We start from the raw sequence: 20,190 nt of genomic DNA, 5'->3' as shown, positions 1-20,190 counted from the left end.
CCTGCTTCAGATTCTGTGTCTCCCTTTCTTTCTGCCCCTCCTTCACTCATGCTCTCTCTCTCTCTCAAAATAAATAAACGTTAAAAAAACAACAACAACCATAGTTAGTATAGACATATTCAGCAAAGATAAACAGCACAGTAAAAATTGGGAAAGATAATGATTTAGACCAAGCTTTAGTATTTTTTAAAAGTCACAATTATTTCATACATTCATCATAGTCGTAATTTCTAGTTTCTCATTCCCATACTCATTCTACAAAGAAGAGGATATGTAAAAATTCACAAGATTCCTCTTCCCTGTCACTTCAGATCAAAACTTCAACAAAAGCCAACAACCACAGAGAAAAACTTACTTAAAAGTTCTTACATTGGTTCAACTGCAACTCATGAGTTTCTGAGCAAACTCTTATAAGCAGTAAAGAATCTTTTCTGACCAACATGTCCAGTGAGAAAATTCAGCCCACCAAAGTCAACCTAGTTGTAGTTACCACTGCATATGGCTCACTTTCACTGATGCAAGCAATTTTCTTCACTTGAAAAAAATATATATACAGAAAGAAAGAAAACCATTTATATATCTTGTCTCCTGATGTAGTTTCTTAAAGCTTCAGCTTATTAGGATTTCCTTCACTGCCAACTGAAGCCAGATACATGGCCCATCTGATCCTATAATAATTTCAGTTTTAGAGATAAGCTGGCTTGAAAAGCATTCTCCTGGAGAATTTTCAACCTAAAATCACTCACTCAGATAAAACATTAACTCACATTAAATAATAACATTTTATATTTTCTCCCTAATTGTAGAAAAGATACCTACTTGCTGTGGAAAACTTGGAATACAGTCCTACTTCCTCTTTTATCAATTTTTGTTCATCTAATTTAAGGTTTTCAGACCTAAGTAAATCTTTTTTCAGCAATAGGTATTAGCTTTTGTGTATAGTTTTGTAATCATATTCAAAACTTTAAATTTTTAATTTTTATTTGAGAGAGAGAGAGAGAGAGAGAGGGAACACATGAGTGGGGGAGAAGGGCAGAGAGGAAGAGAGAGAGAATCTCAAGGAGGTTTCACATGCAGTCCTCAGGATCATGACCTGAGCCAAAATCAAGAGTCAGATGCTCAACTGACTAGGCCACCCAGGCACCCCTAAAAATATTTTTAATAATTTCCAATTGCTCACTGAAAGTCATTTTGTACTTTTCTGTGTGTGTGTCCTCATACCAACTTACCTGTTGATCAATTGGACTTCAAATTGAAATACATTTTTTTTTATAGAACGGACCATGTGGGCTGGGTTTTCTACTTCCTTGTAAATCTAGAAGTGAATTTCTACGGTCTTTGCACATAAATATCTCTTTGGGTGAATATGATGTTCTTAAGAGACAACCTTATCTTCTAGAACAGTCTTTTAGTCTTTAGGGTTGAGAGATCTGACCCCAGCTGGGTGTTTATTTTATTAATAACCTATTCATTTCTGTCTAAATGCCTAAAATATTCCTTAACCTGGAAACACAAACCTTTTAAGAGATATGTCTCTATTTGGGTCTGTTATCTCAGATCTTCTTCAGTTCTGGAAAGTTTTCTTCTGACATATGCTTGACCATTGTTTCCAGTATTTTGTTCCATTTCTTCTTTAGGAATAAATATAATTCTTAGATAAGATTTGTGTTTTCTGTCTTCTCTCTCAACATTTTCATCTTGGTCATTCTGTTCCTTATGTTACCTTCCACTTTACCAGTTTGACTTCTGTAGAGTCTTGTCTATATTTACTCTCTTCAGTACAGGCTTTAATTCTGCTACTATACTTTGGGCATATTTGTTTCAACCTTTACAAATCATCTTTCATTTCAATCTTTTTATCCTGATGGCCCCTGAATCCTATTTCATGGTGGCTATGCCTTCTCACATCTTTCTAAGTATACCAAAAATATTTCTGCTAACATGTTTTTCTCTTTCCTGGAGAAATTTATTTCCAGATAGATAAGCTTGCTTCAAGTTTTAATGGAAAAGATACCTGTCTCTTGTCTTGCAGTATTCTTTTCCTAGGTCCCCTTTGGGCATCTTTCTGTCTTTTCATAGACAGAAAAGAGAACAGTATGTTCAAGTCTGGCACTTGCCAACAGATAGTACTGGTGAAGAGTCTTAATATTCCCTCACTTTCCTCTTGGGTACAAGCAAAGCAGATCTGAAGGGCAAACTGACTCACATAGTACCTACCTCCGTTTTCAGGGTCTACCAGGTCTCTGGGTGGGGCTTCTCCTGTTCTATCTGACTAGGAAGAGAGAGACCAAGAGGCAATCTGCTGTTCTGTTTTAGAGGGCAGTACGTAAAAATCATATGCCTTTCCAGTATGCATTGTCCCCTGCCTTCTTCTTGCTTCTTCCCTATTATGGCACTTAATATCACACAATTAGCCCTTCCAGGACACAAAACATTCTCTGCTTGTTTCCATCTACCTCCTGCCTGGGAGCCATATCTCTACATGAATATAGAAGGAAAGAAACTGATAGGTTGGGTTGGGAGGCATGACTCTGGATTTGACTCTGGCTATTTCAGAAGATAGTTTCTTCCCAGTTGGACCATTTGCTTTCCTGGCCAGTGCAGCTCTAAGATTCTGAAATAGCTGAGGGCAAATGATAGGGACAAGGTACTTCTGTGTTTTATTCTCTTTTAGCACTAGCTGGGTTCAGTGCATGAGGCATGTATTTTGTAAATTTAAGAATATGCTTCTTGGGGGGTGCCTGGGTGTCTCAGTTGGTTGGGCATCTGACTTTGGCTCAGGTCCTGATCTCACAGTCCGTGAGTTCGAGCCCACGTCGGGCTCTGTGCTGACAGCTCAGAGCCTAGAGCCTGCTTTGGATTCTGTGTCTCCCTGTCTCTGACCCTCCCCCATTCATGCTCTGTCTCTGTCTCAAAAATAAATAAACGTTAAAAAAATTATAAAAAAAAAAAAAAAGAATATGCTTCTTGGGGCATCTGAGTGACTCAGTTGATTAAGTGTCCAATTCCTGATTTTGCCTCAGGTCATGGGCTCAAGGTCATGAGATCGAGCCCCATGTTGATCAGGCTCTGCACTGGGCATGGAGCCTACTTGAGATTCTCTCTCTCCCTCTCCCTCTGCCCCTGCTCCTCCTTTGCTTGTGCTGGCACTCACACATGCTCTCTCTCTCAAAAAAAAAAAAAAAAAAAAAAAAAGGAAGAATATATTTCTCAATCCACCTCATTGACAATTAGACTAGCAGACATTCCCTGTGGACCTCAACATGTAGCCTTTCTCTATCTTAAATTTACAGTATATCATCCTTCCTTTTTCACATATTTTGTATAGTTTTATGGGTATTTTGGTGAAAAGTTTGGAAGGAAGCATCTCTGATATTATCTGTCTCCTGCTATGATGACCTGAGAAGTTTGTAAATGAAAATTTTAAATATTACTAGCTAGGATGATACAGGTAGTCTATAGTAGCTTATCCATATTAAGTTTTGAAAGCAACACAAGGGAAGAACAAAGAGATTTTTTTCATGCTATTTATAGATTCACAGGACAGAAAAATCATGCATTATGCTAATAGCTCCATATAATGGCTCATGATTCAAAGTGGCCACAAGCCTTCCAGAACTTGAGAGTAAGAACATTCTCTGAAGTGGAAAGCATTATCAATTTAGAATGGGTGAAATCAGCTGCCAGCAATAGTGACTCCTGAGGTTATAGTGTTCCCCAACTCTACAGCAAGGAGAACAGCTTGTTCATCCAACTGAGTCCAGAAAAACCACATAGTTCAAAGAGCCAGGTTGACCTGTCTACATCCTCAGGATGTGAATGTTGTTGATGTAAATCAATTTATAACTAAGTAAACTGCGTAGTCTCCTGACTGAGGAAATAATGAAAAATATACAGTCTGCTCAGAATCTAGGAAAAGGATAAGCAAAGAACAGGAATTTGTCAGTGAGCCTCAACACTGCCTAAGAGAGACAACATGTTCTGGCTAGCTGAAACAAGCATTGTCATTCTCTTGGCAGGTACAACCCTATTTTGGAAGGGGCATTATCATAACTGATGACTCACATTACTAAAACCATCTAGCTCTTTTACCCTGAGACAGTGAGCAAGCTCTCACCACATAAGGTTTTTCCTCAGTTTAGGGAAAAATCTAGGTAGGAAGAATGTGGCTCTAATGCTAAATGGATAACAGAACCTAATTTTCTGGAGTTCAGGGCTAACATCTTGACTCTAGCCTGTGTGATATGGTGAAATGACCCATGCTGTGAAAAAAACATTCCATAAGAATTTTTTTGGCCTATATTTCTTATATCCAAATGCCTTCTGTGATCCCTCACTGCCTTCAAACTTAATTCCAAACTTTCTAATATGACACTCAAGATCCTTTTCAAATGTATCCTCCACCATTCCCCAACATGGGCTACTTTCTAATCCGACCCAGTTTGATGCCTTCCCAAATGCCCACACTCATTCCCTCCTCCCTGCCTTTGATCATACTTTCCTTACTTAGAATTTCCTTTCTTCTTTCCCATAAACCCAAATCTCATTGGTTCAGGGTAAGTTCAAGTCCACCCATATCCATGAAAACCTTTCCAGGCCGCTCATTTCTTCATTTCAGCTGTACTATGTAGCGTTCTGAGGTTTAACTCTTCCCTGCCAGGCCTAAATTGCCAAATCTAGATCCCTGTTGACTATGTCACTAGTCCATCCTCTTCTGTGTTAGCTAAGCTATGAAATTTCATCATGTAGTATTTAACTCCTGTGTATGTGTTTGGTCTTTCAAATTTCTAAGGGCAGAGAAATTTCTGAACTCCCCTCTCTATCCTCACTATGCTAATCACAGTGATGATAACAAATAAGTACAAGCACTTACCTGAATTGAGGTAAAATGTAAATCAGTCCACACAGACCTGGATGTAGACTACTTACTATATGTCTCTCTGCATTGGAATGGCTGGTATCCTAAGTCTTTTCTGTGTGAGACCAAATGATACTAAGAGCATGGATTCTGGATTCCAGAAAATCAGGATCCTAATCTCTGCCTGGCTATTTTTCTCTGCAAATTTACAGCAAGTTTCTTCGATTCTCTAAGTCAGGGTTTTTTCCCTGTAAAACGGGGAGTTCATACGGTTTTGGTGAAGATTAAATGAGATCATATAAGTAACATGTTTAGCATAGTGCCTCACACATGGTAGGTGCTGAGTAAATGTTAACTATGATTAGCAACAAGAATTCGAAGGGATGCCTTCGTCTGCATCTTTCCTTTGAGAACTTTGGACAGTTCTAAGACAAGAGAAATTATATTGCTTAAGATCTTAAGATTTAATGAGATTAAAAAAAAAGTATAAAAGCATCAAAATTAGCTCCAAGAGTATGACTATCAATCCTTAGTAATAAGTTGGAGACAAAGATGCTCCCATCTCAGATGTGGGTGGTTGAAACCAGAAGAGGGATAAAGGAGTGTGGCGGGGGGGGGGGGGGCATTGCTCTAGAAAGGCAGAAAACTTCCTGAGATAGGGCCAGAAGCTTGGGCCCTAACCTGCAGCATCAGTCTAGAATCAGCAAGGAAGATGCTTGGTGACACTACAGATAGTGTCTTCAAATGGAAGGAGTACCAGTCCCAACCTGCTCAAATGTCCTCAACCAAGGGTGTGTAAAACAGGAAGAACAAGACTACCTCTGGAAGTGTGAAGAGTTCTAGGTGGTCAGAAGCTACAATCACTGGAGAAGCAGTGTCAGGTTCTGAGTCAGCTGGGGTGGCTGAGGAGTAGCAGTGGTGGTGGCCTCAGGGGATTGGAAATGGCAGCAGAAACCTACCACTGGCTGAGTAAAGATGGCCCTGCACTGAAAGCCTTTTAAATATGAATATGAATTCATATAAATTGGAACCAGAGTAAAACTGAGAAGTGGCTGAGAGCCACATGAAAGGGTGAGTCAAGGCCAAGTCCTGATTGTCGCTAATGGTATGGCCCCAGAAAACTGTGGCTATAAACAATTCTCCTAGGGTTGGGGACCAGCAGCAGGAGCAGGGCTGGCAGGGGCATAATCCCAGGCCCTCACATCTTCCCAGCGCCTCCACTGTTGGCCTAGGTACCCTTATTTGGATGACCTCCAAAATACTTTACCTCATTATACCTAATTTGAAAATTATTTCCCAAAATGCTTAAGGGTATTAACTAATAAGTGTTCTATGGGGTAACCATTAGGTCTTATCACATGTAGGGGCAAATACTCTCCTAAAGCAGCACACAGTACATTATTCTTAATTGAATCTGGTTAACAGACTTACAGCACAACCAGGGGATTAACTTGCTAAAGTGGTTCAACAAAGATTCCTGGCGCCTGAGTGCTTGAGGACTAAGAACATTTCAAAGATTTACATGACTCAAGTCAAACCAGAAACCTGGGTAAGGGGAACAGGGCAGCTTTGAATTCTTGGCAGGACTGCCTCAGCTATATGAGTCTAATTTCAGGGAAGCTGAGGACAAGGCTTAGGAACTGAAAGGGAGGGATCCTGTTGGTTCTCCTTGGACAGGTATTTCTCTCATGGCTATCATCATCCCTTCAGCAGTTGAGTGAAAAGAAAAGGGTCCCTAAAACACCCAGATCTTCTGAAATTTCATAAATGTGCCTTGGTCTAGCTCTTCAACCTACACTCTCATGGATCTTAGGGAGGCCCTTTGAATCTGGTAAACTATGCCCGTCATTTACAGGAAACATTTTTATATTATTTCTTGGGTTTCTCTCTCTCTCTCTCTCTTGTTTTTAAAACTCTTATTATTTGAGGATTGGGGCGCCTGGGTGGCGCAGTCGGTTAAGCGTCCGACTTCAGCCAGGTCACGATCTCGCGGTCCGTGAGTTCGAGCCCCGCGTCAGGCTCTGGGCTGACGGCTCAGAGCCTGGAGCCTGTTTCCGATTCTGTGTCTCCCTCTCTCTCTGCCCCTCCCCCGTTCATGCTCTGTCTCTCTCTGTCCCAAAAATAAATAAACGTTAAAAAAAAATAAATAAATAAAACTCTTATTATTTGAATGCTGGACCTCACTGAGTACTTCTGCTAGGTTCTTATTTATCTATCATTTTCCATCACTGTCATTTTCTTTGTTTTTGCTGTTGGTTGGGGGGATGGGGGTCTCTATAACTTTATCTTCTGAATCTTCTTTTTAACAAATATATTTCAAAATTTCAGTTATCATATCTTAATTTTCCAAGAGCTTTTTAAAAAAAGCAATGAGTATTTTATAATGATAAAAGGAATAATTCATTAGGAAGACATAACAATTATAAATGTGTATGCATTTAATAACAAGATACATGAAAAAAAACTGACAGAAGTAAGGAGACAAACAGTTCCACAATTATACCAAGAGACTTTAACATCCATCAGTAAGCAATTCAGAGAAAACCTAGATAAAATATCTGCATAGACACAGAAGATGTGAACAACACTATCAATCACTATCTAACTGACATTTAAGAAACATAATATCCAACAACTGCAGTATATATTATTCTCTTCAAGTGCACAAAGGTAGGCCATATGCTGGATAATAAAATGGGCCAATGAATGCTAAAGGACTGAAGTATGCAGACTGTATTTTCTGGTCACAGTGGAATTAAAACAAGAAATCAATAACAATATGGTATCTAGGGAAACCCCCAAATATCTGGAAATTAAACACCTTTTTAAATAATTCATGAGTGAAAGACAAAATCACAAGGGCAACTAAGAAACATTTTGAGCTAAATGAAAATGAATTCAGCTAAAATATCTTTAAATGCATATATTATATAAGGAAGAAATTTTTTAAAAGTCAGAGAATGATAAAGATAAGGACAGAGACGAGTGGACTAGAAAACAGACAGATAAAACAGAAAATTATCAAAGACAAAAGCTGCTTTTCAAAAAGATCAACAAATTTGACAAATCCCAAGATAGACTGAGAGAAAGAGAGAACAAATAGAAATTGCCAATATGAGGAATAAAAGGGGAGTTATCACCTCAGATCCTACAAATATTTAAAGGAAAAAAAGAATAATATAAAAAATTATGTTAAGAACTCTAACTATTTGGATTAAGTGAAAATTCTTGAAAAATACAACTTACCAAAATTGATACAAAAAGAAATCAAACATCTGATAACCCTTCAAGTAAATAAAAATGGAATTTGTTATAAAAAAAAATTTCTAAAAATAAAACTCCAGATGCAGAGTATTTTAGTGGTGAATTCAATAAAGTATTCATGGAGGAAATAATACCAATCTTATACAAACATTTTTAGAATACAGAAGAGGAAGGAACATTGCCCAGCTTGTTTTCACGAGGCCAGCAGAACCTTAATACCAAAATCTGACAAAAAAAAAAAATTCCAAATTCCAAATTCCAAAAACAACAACAAAAAACAAATTAAAGACCACTATTCCTCATGAGTATAGCCAGAAAATACCTAACAAAATATTAGCAAGTTAAATTCAGAAATATTTAAAAAAAATTTTTTAACGTTTATTTATTTTTGAGACAGAGAGAGACAGAGCATGAACAGGGGAGGGGCAGAGAGAGAGGGAGACACAGAATCTGAAGCAGGCTCCAAGCTCTGAGCTGTCAGCACAGAGCCTGACGTGGGGCTTGAACTCACGGACCGTGAGATCATGACCTGAGCTGAAGTGGGACGCTTAACCAACCAAGCCACCCAGGCGCCCCAATTCAGAAATATTTTAAAAGAATATTATATCATGACCAAGACCAAGTAGATTTTATCCCAAAATGCAATCTTGACTTAACGTTTTAAAAATCAAGTATAATTCACAACATGAGCAGAATAAAGGAGAAAAACCATACAATCATTTCAAAAGACGTAGAAAAACTATTTGAAAAACACAACACCTACTCATAATTAAAGAAAGAAAAAAACTCACTGCAAACTGGAAGGTAGAGAATTACCTCACATTAATAAAGACCATCTAAAATCAAACCTACAGCTAACTTCATACTTCATGGTAAAAGACTGAATTGTTCTGCCCTAAGTTTGGAGAAAAAAAAAAAAAAGGAATACAACCTTTCACTATTCCCATTCACCGTTGTACTGAAGGTTCTAGCAATGAGGTCAAAACCAAAAGAGAAAAAAAGAAAAATTATTAAAGAAATAGGTAAAACTGTCCTTATTTTCAGTTGATAAAACAGTTTACATAGAAAATTTTAGAAAATCTACAAAATGCCTTTTAGAGTCAATATGTGAATTAAGCTAAGTCACAGGATACAATGTCGATATAAACACCATTGTATTTTTATATACTGGTAGCTAATGATTTGAAAATAAATTTTCAAAAAACTAAAATTTTAGTAGCACCAAAAAAACCACATAAAACAGAAGTAAATCTACCAAAATATTTCTAAGACTTCTTCACTGAAAGCTATAAATCATTACTGACAAAAATTAAAGAAGACTAAAATATGAGATATTTGACATTTATAGAAGATTCAACATGATTATAATAGCAAGTATCCCCAAATTGATTTTAGATTAAATGAATTCCCTATCAAAATGCCCGCAAGATATTTTGCAGAAATTGACAAACTTATGAAATTTACGTGGAATTGTAAAGAACCTAGAATAATCAAGGCAGTTTTTAGAAAAGACGAGTGAAGTTGGGGTACTTAGCTTGCTTAATTTTAAGAATTACTCTAAAGCTATAGTAACAATAACAGTTTTGTACAGGCAAAAAGATAGACACATATGGGGCGCCTGGGTGGCTCAGTCGGTTAAGCGGCAGACTTCGGCTCAGGTCATGATCTTGCGGTCCGTGAGTTCGAGCCCCGCATCGGGCTCTGTGCTGACAGCTCAGAGCCTGGAGCCTGTTTCGGATTCTGTGTCTCCCTCTCTCTGACCCTCCCCCGTTCATGCTCTGTCTCTCTCTGTCTCAAAAATAAATAAACGTTAAAAAAAATTAAAAAAAAAAGAGATAGACACATAGATCAATAAACAGAAGAGAAAACTCAGAAACAAACGTATACATATATGATAAATTAATTTATGACAAAAGTACCAAAATGATTTATAGGGAAAGAAAAGTCTTTTCAACAAATTGTGCTAATCAACTGGATATCTGTATGGGGAAAAAATGAGTATCAGTCCTCATTTCACATCATACATAAATGATAATTCAAATGATTGGATCAGAGACCTAAAAGTACAACCTAAAAGTATACATCTTCTAAAAAATATATGGGAGAAAAGTTTTGTTACCTTAGAGAAGGCAAAGGCTTCTCAGGACTCAGAAAATATAAATCTCAAAAGAAAGAAAATGATAGACTGGACTTTTCCAGAATTAAAGGTTTTTGCTCTTCAGAAGACCATTAAAATATGCAAATGCAAGAAAATATTCATGAGTCATATAAAAGAATTATATCCAAAATATAGAGCATTCTTATAAAAATCAGTCATGAGACAATCTACTTTTAAAAATGGATAAAAGATTCAAACACTTCACAAATATGATATGCAAATACCCAGGAAGCACATGGAAAGATGCTCAACATCAATCTTCACCAGGAAAATGAAAGCTAAAACTACAATAAAGCTTTAGACCTCCATTAGAGTGACTAAAATGAAAAAGACTTTCCATATGCAGCACCAGCGAGGATGTCGAACCACAGGAACTCTCATACACTGCTGATGGAATATAAAATAGTACAACCACTCTGGAAAACAGTTGGATCACTTCTTGGAAAGTTAAATATGCACCCTACAACCAGCTATTGCACTCTTAGATATTTACCAAAGAGAAGTGAAAACATGTCTACACAAAGACATACATGTTCACTGCAACTTTTGTAACTGCCTAAAACTAGAAATGTCCAAATGTCCATCAACGTGTAAATGAGTAAACAAATTGTGGATAGCCATGTAAGGTAATACTACCCAACCAAAGGGAACAAACTTTCAATATATGCAGCAGCATCAATGATTCTAAACTCATCATGCTGGTAAAAGAAGCCAGAACAAAAAAAAAAAAAAAGAGTATTTGTATGATTCCATTTATTTAGAATTCTAGAAAGTGAAAGTTAATTTATAGTTTCAGTAAAAAAGAATCATAGTCTCCTGGAAATGGAGGCAGAGGGAGAGTGGAATTATAAAAGACTGTGAGGAAACTTTGGGGAATAATAGAAACATACATTTTCTTGATCATCATGACAGTTTCATGTATGCATACAAATGTCAAAATAATCAAATGGTACATTTAGCTATTGCAGCATTTTGTTACTAAGTTATAGTTCAATAAATTTAAAGCAACAAAAACAAAACCAGAAACAACCATTCTGGTTGTTCAAAAAATTAAACTGCATTTTTTTTCTTTTACACTTATGACTCAAAATCTTTGTTAATTTTCTAAAACTGTTAAATCTTTCTCCCTATTTTTCATATGTTCCTTAATATTGTCTCCACGTCAGGTTTTTGCTTTTCATTTTATTTTGTTTTCTGTTTTTGATACTGAGTGGTTCTTTCATTTCCGGTGGTTCTTGGTTGATTGGAAGCTTTGCGTATGTGCAGGGAATGAGTTCGATTATCACGGGTTGACTTCATCCTTGGCTGACCTAGCAGAGATCCAGCTTTTTTGTTAAAGGACTCCTAAATCTGTTTCTGCAGGCCATTTCTCCCGAGCTTGTCTGTTTCCCTGGAGAGCAATTCTCTAGCCTTCTGCTTCAGGTATGAAAGCCTGGTTGCCAGCATTCTGGGGCCAAGTTGGATTGGAGATATTATCATTTAGTATGCAATTCTTCCTTCCTGTTTACAGACCCCCTACCTCATTTCTACCCCATGTTCTAACTGAAGTCTCCAAGTCCTGAGCCCCTTGGTCTGTACCTATTGATACAGAATCCCTGCCTTTGGCTCTGACTGGGAAGGCCAGTAGCACAGGCTAAGGCAGGGGTAGCTTTTGCTAACCCAGTTCTCCTACTTTCAGCTCTACCCTCATCCCTGCCGACAGAAAACCCAGACTCTTTAATTCTCCAGTCTTTCTGAGGTTCTTCAGCACAAATTACTTGGCTTTCAGCACATTCTGCTTTCTCTGTTCGAAGTTAGACACCACTTCACCCGTTTGCTGTCTTCCAAAAATTTATCTTCTCCTCTGCTGTTGTTTCTTCTGCTCTCATTGTGCTGGGTTTACAGAGATTTCATTCTTCTACTGCCAGCAAAGTTGAGGCTTTAGTTGGAAGAGAAATAAATATGAGTATTATTGTTCTTTCCCCACTAAAGCCTCAGGAAGAAAACAATAACTGTGTTCTAATAGTGAAGTGCAAATGGCTATTGTGGACAATGAATTAATGTGTCTTTCAGGCTGAAGGCCTGCAACGTGCCCCGTGGAGTGTTAGGTGTTGGCAGCCCTGAAGCCTGGCTGTAAGCAGTGCGGCTTATGGCGATGCTGCACTGATCCCTGTTTTAAGGCCATTATTAAGAGTTTCTGGAAGTGTCAACACTACATCTTGTGTTAGTGTTTCCCCGGAGCCTCCCAGGACCTTTCCCGTGGATTAAGTCAATAGAGTAGTGTTATTTAGTAAACAACTAACAGAATAGAATTGAGAAAATTCATGAAGGAAAGAGCAAACTTCTAGAGATTCTGGTTGAACTACAATAGGAAAAGTTGCTCTTCTCATGTTTCCAACTTGCCCCAAACCAGATAGTTCTGGAAGCATTGGGTAGCTGAAATATATATATGTGGCCAAAATTAATTTTATTTTTTGTAACCCTCTAGCAAGGTAGGTTAGTACCATAATACCACATTTTATGGACAAAGAAATGAAGCCACCAAGTGATCAAGTAAGCTACTTGCCCAATGTCACTAACAAGTTGTGGCCAGATGGGACTGGAACTCTTAGCTTCTGGGTTCTTAACTTGTTTCTTCATCTATGAGTCACTTTTTAAATTTTTTAAAAAGACTTGACTTATGGTTCCTCACAATCCCATTTCCAAAGAAGTTTACACTGATAAACCAAATTCAGAATGGTCCACGACCAAGCTTTTCCTCATCTATGGGTACATTGTTCTGATGAAGCAATTCAGAAAACACACATGGATATCCAGCAGTAACACTCGCCTCTCAATTACCAGGAACCAGGTAGATGGGGTCTACCCATTTAGTCTCAATGAACAATTACTGCACAGAAGCCCAGAGAAAAGGGAAAACACCAGCCCCAAAGCCCCAAACTCAGGAAGGCTCCTCCTCCACCAAGAGCCAGTTCAAGCAGGCACATGACCAAGGAAAGCCATACCAAAGGAAGAGTTGTAGATAGAGATAGCCCACACCCCTATCACTCTTACCACTTACAAGGCTCCTACCCATACATTAGCTCATTTACACTCACAATCAACCCAGGAGGCAGGTATTATTAACATCATTCCATCTACAAAAGAGAAGAGGACTCTGACATTCAGTGTCATCTCATGACTGTTTGGATCACACACCTAATGAACAGCATAGCCTGGCCCAGAGCCCAAGTCACCTAGACCCAAATCCTGTGCTCTTCTCCAACATTCCACAGGAAGAAGTCTGTGACAAGGGTTCCATTGCTTTGTGATTTTTCTTTCCTCCCACCCTTCCTTCCTTCCTTCCTGTTCAACAGAATGTCTTCTAATGAATTTTACCATAAGAGTAAGAACAGCTAACATTTATTGACGGTCTGATATTCAGGAACTGGGTATATGAGATACCCTACATGGAACTTCTCTTTATTGTTATTATCTCCATGATGCAGATGAAAACCTGAGACACTGAGAGGGAAGTAATTCCAACTAGGTCACCAGCTAGTAAAACATAGAGTCGAGGCATTAAACCCAGGCACTCTGACTTCAGAGTCAACACTCCAACTCATTATTACCTGTTTTCCCTTAATGCAAAATGAAAAACAACAAAAAAATGCTTGATTCTTATATTGACCAGCAAATTGGTGGTAGGCAGAGTTTTTAGGAAAACAGTTCTCACACATTGGGGACCTCAGCAATATTATGGGTGAACCCTTTCTCTGAGGTATATCTGGTTTTCATTTTTTCAGACAAATTGGCAAAAAGCCATTTTGTAGTTCCTTTTATTTCCCATCCAATACTGTGCTAAATGATATGCAGGTATTATCCACACAAGTTTCAGCCCTTGACTGGTGAGATTTCTTCATCATATCAAATATCTTAACAGTTCTGGTCTGCTATTGGGGATAAGGACACAACATAGCCTTTAACCCACAGCTAACCTCCATGAACACAATTGGCAAAAGGTTTCAGAGATGGGAAGCTTTTTGACACCTTTCATTACTTCCTCTGGGGAGAAACAACAGGCAGTGGCAGCATCTAATCATAATTCCACTGTCTCCATACAGGCAGGTTCAGTGGTCAAGTACCTTGTTACATTCTGAGACCAAAAAAAAAAAAAAAAAAAAAAAAAAAAAACCACGAGCAACTGTAATTCCTGGACCAAGAAATTTCTCACAGAAATTCATTAAACAACACATGCCCCAATTGTTGCAATGGGTGGGCTTTATCTTTCTGGGAAAGGTATTCACAGATCTTGTGTGGCTTAACTTAAATGTACATGTTTGTTGGCAAAGTTTGCTAATCCCAGTGGTTTCCCATGAGAAGGAGGGGAATTGTTATATGGCACCAGGGCACTTTGGGTCTGTAAAAGGAAATTTGATTAAGGGGGTTCCACTAGCTTCCACACTAACTGTGTGGGGAAGGACTTATTTCCTCCTCCTTTATCATGAACAAATACTTTCATTGTAAAAAATAATAATAATTACTAGGAAAGAGATAAAATGAACAAGTAGCATACAGTATACACAGCCAAATTTTTAACATGAAATCACTATCATAGCGCCATAAAGGTTTTTAAATGTTTAATTGTCCATTTCCAGCCTTATCACAGACTCCTAATCAACATCTCTAGGACCTACGCCAGTCAGAAGACTATACCTTGAACAGCATCAGTTTAGAGCATGTGCAAGAAACATACCAATTGTTTTCACTACTAATTTTACTGATTTCTTAAAACCAACTCATTATTTCCATGAAAGTAGTTGGATATGTGGTGGCCCAAGACCCCTCACCAGCTACAAAAGCACCAGCTGCTTCTAGAAAACTTTTTAATAAAAATGTATCAAGAGCCATAAAATATTCACATTCTTGACCCAGTAATTACATGTCTATGACTCTACCCTAAGGAAATAATATTGCTTATGCACAGAGGTGTTAATTGCAGGTTTATTAAAAATAGCCAAGATTGGAAACAGCATAAAGTCCCCAAACAGGGGAATCACGAAGCAAATTATGCTCCATGCTGCCCAGAGAAGTTTCTCTTACGTGACACACTAGGCCAAGTTACCCCATGTATTCCCTATCATGGTCCACCCGTGCTTTCTTTGTGTCATGTACTATGATTACTCAAAGATCTGTGTAATTATTGCAGCGCCTAAGTGGCTCAGTCGGTTGAGCATCAGACTTCAGCTCAGGTCATGATCTCCCAGTTTGTGGGTTTGAGCCCCTCATCAGGCTCTGTGCTGACCGCTTGCTCAGAACCTGGAGCCTGCTTCAGATTCTGTGTCTCCTTCTCTCTCTGCCCCTCCCCTGTTCATGCTTTGTCTCACTCTGTTTCTCAAAAAGTAAATAAATGTAAAAAATAAAATAAAAAAAAAGATCTGTGTAATTATTTAGTGATTTCTAATATTTAACCCTGTTTCTATTGTCTTCTCCAACACATCTTCAACTTAAGATAGTTTCTGGCACATAGTACCTGCTCAATGATTGAGAGAATGAACACAGTATATATGAATAAATCTGATGACTTGGGAGATTCTCATGATGTAATACCAAGTGAAAAAATTAGGATATTAAATTGCATTAACAGAAAAACAAGAGTATGTTTTATGTCATTTAGTGAGAACTTGTTAAAATAGTGTCTGGAAAGGGGCACCTGGGTGGCTCAGTCAGTTAGGAGCCCAACTTTTGATATTGGCTCAGGTCATGATCTCGTGGTTTTGTGAGATGGAGTGCCATGTCTGGCTCTGTGCTGTCAGCAGGGAGCCTGCTTGAGATTCTCTCTCTCCCTCTCTCACTGCCCCTCCCCCAGTTGGGCATGCACTCTCTCTCTCTCTCAAAATAAATAAACATTAAAAAATAATAATAAAATAGTGTCAGGAAAGCTAAAGAGCAGCATTAGCTGACACTTTTAAAAAATACTAGAGTCAGAAATTGGTTTTAAAGGTATGTTTGAAACAAGGAGAAAAGCAAAGGACTTTGCTTGATGTAGTGGTAAGGGAGGTAAGAGAGAAAAAAGAAGTGTCCAATTGACTTTTTTTTTTTAATTTTTTTTAGTGTTTATTTATTTTTGAGACAGAGAGAGACAGAGCATGAATGGAGGAGGGTCAGAGAGAGAGGGAGACACAGAATCTGAGGCAGGCTCCAGGCTCTGAGCTGTCAGCACAGAGCCCGACGTGGGGCTCGAACTCACGGACCGTGAGATCATGACCCAAACCGAAGTCGGACGCTTAACCGACTGAGCCACCCAGGCGCCCCTTGACTTTTCTATTCAACAAGGAAGCCCGGTGTTCAACCTAAAGAGGGTAGAACAATGCAAAGAGGGAATTTCAGTCCCAGATAGGCAAGAAGCTAGTGAGAGAGGGCCTTGTCACTTCAAGTGGCCTCAACAATCCCAGCACGTATGAACTGGACTCCAGGGCCTAAAGGACAGTCATCTTTGAGAGATTACAGGAAGCACAAAAAAAAAAAACAAAAACAGAATACTGTGGAGGATGATGGATTATCAGAGAAAGTAAGATCTGCTCTTTGTTGCTTTAGAGACCAAAGGAAAATCAAGGGATTTCAGTTATAGGTAAATAGATATAAGGGTCAACATAAGGAGAAAACTTTTTTTAAATTTTATTTATTTATTTCGAGAGAGAGAGAGAAAGAGAGAGCGGGGGAAGGGCAGAGAGAGGGAGAGGGAGAGAGAATTCCAAGCAGGCTGCATGCTGTCAGCACAGAGTCCAATGTGGGGCTCAATCCCACGAACCATGAGATCGTGCCCTGATCTGAAATGAAGAGTCTGACACTTCAACTGAGCCACCCAGGCACCCCAAGAGAAAACTCTTTAGCCAGTTACTAGCACCAGTCAATACTTCCCTGTACTGCCTTGTTTACCCCTGACATCTGTGACCTGACAGAGATGATGGAGTAGAGCTGGGAGGGGGTGTTAACGGAACTCTGCCATCCCTGCTAATTTATGCTCCCTCATTTTCTCTGGCAGCCCAAGCCACAAAGTCAAAGCCATGATCTCCAAAGCCAATGAGCTTGAGTGTTTCAGTAATATAGTCCTTCATTTCCATCGCCAGCCCTCTGTGCAGCTTAAAACAGCTGCAGACTTCTCATGAAAAAGACCAAGAGGACATCAAGGCTTGTGAATCAAAAGGCACACCACGGGGATGGTTGCTCAGGGAAAAACTGGACACTGCGATTCACCCTTTACTAACCCCAACACCAGTCCAACAAAAGAAGTCAGGATTCAGACTAGAACACAGTCCAGGTTCCCTTTCAGTTCTTTTTTCTCCGCCTTGTTTATCTTCTAGTTTTCCTAATTATAAATAATCAATCATCCAATTGGTTCTGGAATTGCATCATTAATGGTCTGGAAGGATAGTACTGTGGCATCGACTGAGTTTATAAAGACTGTCTCCCAAACTTCAAAGGATTTTCTCATTTAAAACACACCAAAAAAACCTTAAAGATAGCATGTGGTTTAGAGTAAAGACACCAAACAGCTTGAAGATAAGATATATAACCTTGGAACTTTCTAGGGAAGCTGTGAAAAAGCTATCAGGATCATCTACAAAAAATGCAATTTACTGTGAAAGTCTAATCAGTCATTTGGCAAACATTTCCCCAGACAGATAAGAGATTAGAGTGGGGTGAGGGGAGATGGCTAAGGGGCCAGGCAAGAAAGAGGGACAATTAATTGCTGGTATCAACCACTCATATCATAACAATACAACTCTCCTCCCTCTTCAAAGATTATTGAATATTATGACACAGGAAACAAAATAGGTCAAAGAGTGAACAGCTGAATTTCGGAAACAAAGGAATCAAGTTATTCATATGGAATGCGAGTCTGCATTTTACCCACTCTATCTGGCCCACATTCCAAAGCACCTTAGAAAGGTTACTAAACAAACAATCATGTCAGAACCCAAGCATATCTCAGAGCAAGCACAGGCTGAGTTCTCAAGTTCCTCTTCTGTACAGGAGTCCATGATTCACTAAATATTCATGATTTCATCCATTTGTTCCACATTAGTAAACATTTGTTCTGTGTTAAAGCATTCATGCTTTTTATAAATCAGCCATTTTGCCCTACTGAAAGCTCCCATGAGGGGTATTTCTGTACTCACTGATTAAACCCTTCATCCGATTACAGCGAGGGGCTATGGTAGAATCTTTCTAATTCCCAACACCTGGAACCTACTGTTTGACCAGGGCATCTTGTAAGGCACAATTCAGTTGTGATACTTAATAACCGATAGATGTTTAGGAAGCCTATCTGCAGGGTAGAAAGTGAGGAACATCTCTTGGACTCTTTGCCACATCATTAGCTTCAAAGGGAAAATAATAAGTTTCCTCAAATACTTTAATTTTTTTTAATTAATTTATTTTTTTTTATTTTTGAGACAGAGAGAGACAGATCATGAGCAGGGGAGGGGCAGAGAGAGAGGGAGACACAGAATCCGAAGCAGGTTCCAGGCTCTGAGCTGTCAGCACAGAGACTGATGCAGGGCTCGAACTCACAGACTGTGAGATCATGACCTGAGCTGAAGTCGGACGCTTAACCAACTAAGCCACCCAGGCACCCCTCCCCAAATACTTTAATAGATGCAGTACAAAGCGAAGGCCTGGAATCACAGAGACTTGTATCTTCTCAAATCTGCTTTTTATAAAAATGCTTTGTCAACCACAACACCCACTTTTCTGTCAGGTTTTTTTTCTAGTCATCATACACTTGATGATTTATAGTCTCTTTTTTTTTTTTCTAATAGTCTCTGAAGGTTTTCAAACATCATTATAGTAAAAACTCTTAAATATGGCAATACCACTTCTTTATTTGTGAAGGTTGCAGAGGGGTTGAGGTAGTCCATTTTTGTGGTTTTTGCAGACAGCTGCTATTTTATTATTTTATTATTTTTAAATTTTTAAATTTTTTTATTAAAAATTTTTTAATGTTTATTTATTTTTGAGAGAGAGAGAGAGAGAGAGAGAGAGCACAAGCAGGGGAGAGGCAGAGAGAGAGGGAGACACAGAAACTGAAGCAGGCTCCAGGCTCTGAGCTGTCAGCACAGAGCCTGACGCAGGGCTCAAACTCACGAACTGTGACATCATGACCTGAGCTGAAGTCTGATGCTTAACTGACTGAGCCACCCAGGTGCCCCACAACTGCTATTTTAAAGTGGAGGAAAATCATACAGTGTCTGAATGGATCTTTTCATTGTAGGGAGAGGTAGCTGGAGAAGAGCAGTCCAGAGAGGTGAAGTGATTTGCCTCAGATCACACTTTGTCAGAGGCATGAGGAACCTACAAAGCTAGCTCTCCAGACATCTTGTTCAGTTTGTTGTCTATTTCTACATTCTAGCATTTTGCATGGTCTCATTTATCAAGTTTGAACTATGTTTAAATATAAGGATTTTTTACAAATATCTTGTAATTGAGGCATTTTGATGCCTTGCTTCATTTTTTTCCCCCATAAGTTGGAATTAGCAAAGCTTTGTGTACATTTGTATCTGAATTCATGGGCCCTCTGAAAACTGAAGTCCTTTGACAAAGCCAGGCAGTCGATCACTGTGCCATTTTTTTAGAGTGAAACAGAAAGCATGAGAGACTTCCCCTTGAGCAGACAGCCCCCCTCCCTGCCAGGAACAAAACCCAGCCACAAGTCCTCATGCATTAAGACAAGTGGGATCAGCAGAGGCCCAATTGGGCCAGGGAGAGCAGGATGGGTTGGAGCTCCAGAATACAGTCAGCTTGTGGAGAGGGTGAGGTCAGTGAGAGTAGGCAGGAGGCAGAGGGAGAGAAGGAGGGGTAGAAGAGAGAGGGGAGACCTAGTAGGGAGGAAAAGAAATAACAGGTATCCTAGGGCAGATGATCCAAAGCATAGTCAGATATACCAAAG

The sequence above is a fragment of the Leopardus geoffroyi genome, chromosome B3 (genome assembly GCF_018350155.1).
Source record: "Leopardus geoffroyi isolate Oge1 chromosome B3, O.geoffroyi_Oge1_pat1.0, whole genome shotgun sequence".
NCBI classification, from domain to species: domain Eukaryota; kingdom Metazoa; phylum Chordata; class Mammalia; order Carnivora; family Felidae; genus Leopardus; species Leopardus geoffroyi.
This window is presented reverse-complemented; position numbering follows the sequence as displayed.